The following is a 7,568-nucleotide window of genomic DNA, read 5'->3' on the forward strand; positions in this document are numbered from 1 at the left end:
TCCAGCTCTTGTCTTGTTGGCATCCACAATAGTGTCTGGGTTTGTGACTATATATGGGATGAATACCCAGGTGGGGCAATCTCTGGATGGTCTTTCCTTCAGTCTCTGCTCTACACTTTGTCTCTGTATCTCCTCCCATGGGTATTTTGTTCCCCATTCTAAGAAGGACCAAAGCATCTACACTTTGCTCTTTCTTCTTCTTGAGCTTCATTTGGTCTGTCACTTGTATCTTGGGTATTCCAAACTTCTGGGCTAATATCTACTTATCAATGAGTATATTTCATGCGTCTTCTTTTGTGATTGGGTTACCTCACTCAGGATATTTTCTAGTTCCACCCATTTGCCTAAGAATTTTATGAAGTCATTGTTTTTTAATAGCTGAGTAGTACTCCGTTGTGTAAATATACCACATTTTCTATATCCATCCCTCTGTTGAGGGACATCTGGATTGTTTCCAGCTTCTGACTATTATAAATAATAGCTATGAACATAATGGAGCATGTGACATTATTACATGTTGGAGTATCTTCTGAGTATATGTTCAGGAGTAGTATAGCTGGGTCCTCCCCTTGTACTATGTCCAATTTTCTGAGGAACCTCCAAACTGATTTCTAGAGTGGTTGTACCAGCTTACAATCCCACCAGCAATGGAGAAGTGTTCCTTGTTCTCCACATCCTCGCCAGCATCTGCTGTCACCTGAGTTTTTGATCTTAGTCATTCTGATTGGTATGGGGTGGAATCTCAGGGTTGTTTTGATTTGCATTTCCCGGATGACTAAAGATGTTGAACATTTCTTTAGGTGCTTCTCAGCCATTTGGTATTACTCAGTTGAGAATTCTTTGTTTAGCTTTGTATCCCATTTTTTAATAGGGTTATTTGGTTCTCTGGAGTCTAATGTCTTGAGTGCTTTGTATATATTGGATATTAGCCCTCTATTGGGTTTAGGATTGGTAAAGATCTTTCCCCAATTTGTTGGTTGTCGTTTTGTTTTATTGACAGTGTCCTTTGCCTTTTATGAGGTCCCATTTGTCAATTCTTGATCTTAGAGCATAATCTATTGGTGTTCTATTCAGGAATTTTCCCCCTGTGCCCATATCTTCGAGGATCTTCCTCATTTTCTTTTTTATTAGTTTCAGTGTCTCTGGTTTTATGTGGAGGTCTTTGATCCATTTGGACTTGAGCTTTGTTCAAGGAGGTAAGAATGGATCAATTCTCATTCTTGTGCATGCTAACTGACAGTTGAACTGCACCATTTGTTGAAAATGCTGTCTTTTCCACTGGATGGTTTTAGCTCCTTTGTGAAAGATCAAATAACCATAGGTGTGTGGGTTAATTTCTGGATCTTCAATTCTATTCCATCTACCTGCCTGTCACTGTACCAATATCATGCAGTTTTTTTTTTAATTTTTTTTTTTTTTAATCACGATTGCTCTGTAGTACAGCTTGAGGTCAGGGATGGTGATTCCAACAGAGGTTCTTTTATTGCTGAGAATAGCTTTTGATATCTTGGATTTTTTTGTTATTTCAGATGAATTTGAGAATTGCTCTTTCTAACTCTATGAAGAATTGAGTTGGAATTTTGATGGGGATTTCATTCAATCTGTAGGTTGCTTTCAGCAAGATGGCCATTTTTACTATATCAATCCTGCCAATCCACAAGCATGGGAGATCTTTCCATCTTCAGAAGTCTTCTTGAATTTCTTTCTTCAGAGACTTAAAGTTCTTGTCATGGAGATCTTTCACTTGTTTGGTTAGAGTCACATCAAGATATTTCATATCGTTTGTGACTATTGTGAAGGGTGTTGTTTCCTTAATTTCTTTCTCNGCCTGTTTATCCTTTGAATATAGGAAGGCTACTGATTTGTTTGAGTTAATTTTATATCTGGCCAGTTTGCTGAAGTTGTTTAATCAGCTGTAGGAGTTCTCTGGTGGAGTTTTTGGGGACACTTAGTATGCTATCATATCATCTGCAAATAGTGATATTTTGACTTCTTCCTTTCCAATTTGTATCCCTTTGACCTCATTTTGCTGTCTAACTGCTCTTGCTAGATCTTCAAGTATTATATTGAATAGGAAGGAAGAGAGTGGGCAACCTTGTCTAGTCCCTGATTTTAATGGGATTGCTTCAAGTTTCTCTCCATTTAGTTTGATGTTGGCTACTGGTTTGCTGTATATTACTTTTACTATGTTTAGTCATGGGCCTTGAATTCCTGGTCTTTCCAAGACTTTTAACATGAAGGGATATTGAATTTTGTCAAATGTTTTTTCAATGTCTAATGAAATGATCATGTGGTTTTTTTCTTTGAGTTTGTTTATGTAGTGGGTTACATTGATGAATTTCTGTATATTGAACTATCCCTGCATCTCTGGGATGAAGTCTACTTGATCATGGTGAATGGTTGTTTTGATGTGTTCTTGGATTCGGATGACAAGAATTTTATTGAGTATTTTTGCATCAATGTTCATGAGGGAAGTTTGTCTGAAGTTCTCTCTCTTTGTTGGGTCTTCATGTGGTTTTGGTATCAGTGTAATTGTGGCTCCATAGAACAAATTGGGTAGTGTTCCTTCTGTTTTTATTTTGTGGAATAGTTTGGAGAGTATTGATATTAGGTTTTCTTTGATGATCTGATAGAATTCTGCACTAAACCCATCTGGTCCTGGGCTTTTTTTGTTTGGGAGACTTTTATGACTGCTTCTATTTCTTTAGAGGTTATGGAACTGTTTAGGTAATTTATCTGATCCTGATTTAACTTTTGTATTTGATATCTGTCTTGAAAATTGTCCATTTCATTCAGATTTTCCAGTTGTGTTGAGTATAGGCTTTTGTAGTAAGATCTGATGATTTTTTTGAATTTAAGAAATATGGAACACTTCACAAATTTGTGTGTCATCCTTGCATAGGGACCATGCTAATCTTCTCTGCATCAATCCAATTTTAGTGTATGTGCTGCCAAATCGAGCACAAGTCTGTGGTTTTCTCTTTGCTGTGCTAGGGATGGAAGCCTAGGGCACATTCTCCAGCTAAGCCACACACAGCTTTCAGTGGATTCATTAGTTCTGCTTTGGGCACCACTTAGCATCTTCCAGTGAAGGACATGCTCTAGTGGAAATGATTCCCAAGACAAGATTCTGGGTATTCTGGAACTCCATTCCAGCCTCTTGACTTCTCCCTCTCTCTTTTTTTTTTTTTCAAATCAATTATCTGGGGTTTTCAACATACAAATAAATGTACCTAAACTGTAAGTACCCTGATGTAGAAATAATTTAAGCTTCAGTACCATTGCACTAGAACCCAGAACTCTGTGAAATAAAATTTAATTCCACTGCGGGAGTTCTTGCTTTGTGATTGGAAATGAAAAAAAAAAAAAAACTATACCAAGTCCTATTTATTTCCTAGGAACCTCATAATATATCACCACAAATTTGGTGGGCAAATACCACAAAGTACTATCATTTCAGAGCTCTGAGGCTAAAAACCCAAAATGCAGGTGCTAGCAAAGCCAGACTTTCCTGTGGGCTCTGACAGAAAATCTTCCTTGTCTTTTCCAGCTCCTGATGATTCCAGGTGTGCCTTGCCTTGGAGTTTCCTAATTCAGATCTCTGCATCTGTAGCTACAGGGCTTTGCCTGTGCCCCAATACCTGTGCCTCTTTCTCCTCTGTCTCTTTCAAGGAAGGTAGAAGTTGGATTTAGAGCTCACAGTCCTAAGAAATACTGCTTCTGCAGATGTGGGGTCTGGCCAAGGCTACTGAATCTTAAAAGCTTTGTGACTGATCCTGATGGACATGACCAGCGCTGTCCATCTGGGGAGAAACTTCTTCCAGAGAGCTGGAGAAGGTTTGCATGTGGCTCATTCACAGCAGAGCTCTGTGATATTATAGATTTTGACATTTCTGGGACATTCCTGTCTCTGCCAATTTGTGTATCCTAAAACAAAACTGTGAGAGAGATGCTGAGGTTGTTATGTGGGTGGTGTGTACATGTGAAACAGTCCAGTGAACACTGGGGAGTGGGGGGATTCTGCAGTCTTCTTGGTGTACTGACACATGATGAAGTGTGGACACAGAGGATACACATTCATATTCAAGCTCCCATTGAGCATTCACAAAAATTGAGCTTTGATTATGAGAAAAAAGTTTCAACAAGCAATAAAGACTCTGTACCACATAACAGATCCACCATCCAGAAAAATCAAAAGTAAATCAAAGCTCAGTTCTTAACTCTCCAGACTTGTCTTTCTTGTAGCTATCAAAATGCTGCATTGGTCCTCTATCTCTGAGGGGAGGGGAAACAAACCTAATAATGCACATGGATTCAATGCTCAGGACTCACTGGAGTGTGCACACACCTGAAGATAATATTAATCCTAGGGTCATAACTTAACCAGGTCTAAGCCCAAAGTAGTGCCTAATGAAGCCTCCTCCCAAAGACTCCTTGTTCCTACAAGTCTTTCAGTGCTTAAGGTTTCTCTGATGCACTGGTGAGAATGAGTGACCATAGTTACTTTCCCAATACCAAAGCCATCCTTCAACCTGAGGCAACTGAAGAGGTCTAGGTATGGGGTGCAGTGCAGACATTGATGTAGGAGGGGACAGAATGAAGAAAATGGTGCAGTGCCTTTAAAGGATAAAGCAGAAAGAGAGTCCACCCACCTAGAATTTTATTCCCAGCAAAACTGTTTCATAAGCAAAGGCCAAGTAATCACTTTCAATTAGGGGAAAGCACAAAATCCATCATCTATAGCAAGCGTGTGCTACAACCAGTGTTGAACAGAGTCATCCACCCTAGCCAATAGATAAGCAACAGGCCAGTGAGACCCTCACTCAAAAACATGGTGGATGGCACCTGAAGAATGACAGATACTAGAGATGTCCTCTGGTGTTCACATGTACCAGTGTCTTGGACATGCTCACAGAATAATCTTATTAGCATGGCTGATTCTTTGTCAACTTGACAGAAATTAGAGTTATGTAGGAAGAGGAGTCCTCATTAAGAAAATGCCTGAATAAATGTGCATATAACTGAAAATAATTTAGAATGTTGGCATGCTTAATGATTGTTGTGGTAAGGATAGCCCAGCCCATTGTGTGTTTCTGGGTTTTCTTTAAAAAAGCAGTATGAGAAAGCCATGGGCAGCAAGCCAGGAAGCAGCAGTCTTCCATGCCATCTGCTCTACTTCCTTTCTTGAGTTCCTGCCCTGACTTCCCTGGATGATGGACTATATGCTGTGCTGTATGATAAAATGAGCCTTTTCCTCTCTAATTTGCATTTTGGTTACTGTGTTTTAACACAATCATAGAAACCCTAAGACAGCACTAATCCTATTGCCAGTCCTACCTCAGGCACAACTTCTGCAGGCAGTCATCTTGTGAGTCACACAGTTTACACTGGAGATGCTCATTCTGTTGTAAGTTTAGGATAGGTTCTGGGCTTTTAGGGAGTTAGGTGTCCTTGGGAGATGGTTAATGTGTCTACTTGGACCTGAGGAGAGAGACAAATGATTATTCTTGATAATGGTGACTTAAGAGATAACCCTGTAGACTGCATAGCGTGACTACAAGTTTACATTACCTGTATAAAGAAAGCCACGGTGTGTTATTACTCATTTGAAACAGTGGAAGTCATGGATAGCTCTGGAGACAGGAGTCTCAGAACATGATTAAAATACAATCTTGTTGCCACAAAATTACACACACACACACACACACACACACATGCACTCACACACACACCTTTTTGCATTGCTGTCCTGGCAAGGATGCACACTTCCAGGTACAAAAATTGTTAATTAAAACATGGCGAGCACACACCCTGAACTAGAATGTAAGCAGGCAATGACTGCAACATTGCCCTGAAGGCACCTGCAGATCCCTGACCCCCGTGAGATGAGACAGTGTGAGCATCTGCTCCCTCACATATAGGCAGGACAGAGCATGAGATTACTGGGGATCTGTCTACAGAAGGGTCTGTGGCCCCCGGTTTCTTTTGCTTCCTGCCTGGCAATGTGACTTCTTACTGACGTGTATGAGTACAGATGTGCGATGTCATGTCTTTGAGGGCCTTTGTCAGAGCTTAGACAATGTCAGTCATTACCTCTGAGTTCTCCCACGATTAACTAAATAAATCCTTTTTTCTATTTCATTACTAGCGATCTCAACTAACCAGGTTACTTTCAGAATTGGAAATTAGGGCTTGGAAATTCCATTCACCAACCTGATGCAAACAAAAAGAAATCATCTTTAGAGGCGGTGGCCATCATTCTGTAATTTATTTCTCTAGGAATGGTGCTTGTGTTTGAGAGATTAGAGTAATACCCAAATTCAAGTAGTTCTGCTCAGTTCATCACAACTTAGTAGCTGGTGTTGGTTCAAACTCTGGGAGCCTGATCTTAAGCAGTTTATTTTAGGCATATTTAAGCATAGCACAATGTGGTGAAAACTTGTTCTGGTATTAACTGACTCAATCCTGTTCTCACAGCAAAGCATAGATAATTCTCTTTGAGGATCAAATAAGTTAAACGCAGATGATAGGCAACTACATGGAAACCCTAAGTAAAGCCCATGGAGACAGGTTCTACAGAATGACTGAGAAAAATAAATTTACAATAAGGGTCTTGGGGAGGGACTGACGCTGGAAAGCATCAGTTAAATACTTCAGGTCCTCCTAGTGTTTATCTAGGAGCACAAAGACTTCGTGTCTCCTAATGAACCCAACTGGCTAACGCTGTCATCCTTAGAATTCCAAATTAGGGCTTTGAAATTCCATTGCCCAAATCGACCCAAATAAAAAGAGAACAGCTTAAACTCAGTGGTCATTCATTTTGTGATTGATTTTTTCTAGCAATGGTGCAGGTGTCTGAGATTGATTACTATCTAGGAGCAAGTTGTGGAGGCCACAATGGATTCTCAGACAGGCTGGAAAAGCAAAGAGAAAACAAAGTTTGAACAACTTAGACAAGACCTGGCTTCCCGAGGAGGAAATCCACCAAGCCACACCAGTATTTTCACTGCCTGACCTTGCCGGGATAGCCTATCAGGACTATTTCCTTGTGTGAAGAGGCATTTTAAATGCCAGGGAGCCAGAAGACAGGATTACAGTAGCTTTCAAGCTAAAAATTAAATCAAACCATTTCAAGGCCTTGAGGCTTAAAGGCATGTTTATATAACAGTGGCCAAACTGCAAGGATGGAAAGGTCAGGCTATTTTATTTACTGGAGCTTTACAGCCACATCCCCAAAACTCATTTGGAAACCCCAATTGTATTCTATAAGGCACTGAGAGAGCTTGTAGTAAGTTTAACTAAAGGATTTGGATCTGAAATTAAAATTGGCTGCAACTTTTGACTTAATGGGGTGTATAGAAGAAAGGAAATTTACTTTTTTATTGGTTATTTTCTTTATTTACATTTCAAATGTTATCCTCTGTTTTAGTCAGGGTTTCTATTCCTGCACAAACATCATGACCAGGAAGCAGTTTGGGGAGGAAAGGGTTTATTCGGCTTACAATTCCATACTGCTGTTTATCACCAAAGGATGCAGGACTGGAACTCAAGCAGGTCAGGGAGCAGGA

The 7,568-nt window shown here is 39.9% G+C and overlaps 1 non-coding gene across 1 annotated transcript; it reads right to left on the reverse strand.

Annotated features, from left to right (window-relative positions):
• Nucleotides 1–2,857: 2,857 nt before the first annotated feature.
• On the reverse strand, nt 2,858–2,964 carry LOC115062660. The gene has a single exon (XR_003842595.1). It is a non-coding gene; the product is annotated as a U6 spliceosomal RNA (small nuclear RNA).
• Between the last annotated feature and the right edge of the window lie 4,604 nt (nt 2,965–7,568).

Source organism: Mus pahari, chromosome 19, assembly GCF_900095145.1.
Source record: "Mus pahari chromosome 19, PAHARI_EIJ_v1.1, whole genome shotgun sequence".
Classification (NCBI taxonomy): domain Eukaryota; kingdom Metazoa; phylum Chordata; class Mammalia; order Rodentia; family Muridae; genus Mus; species Mus pahari.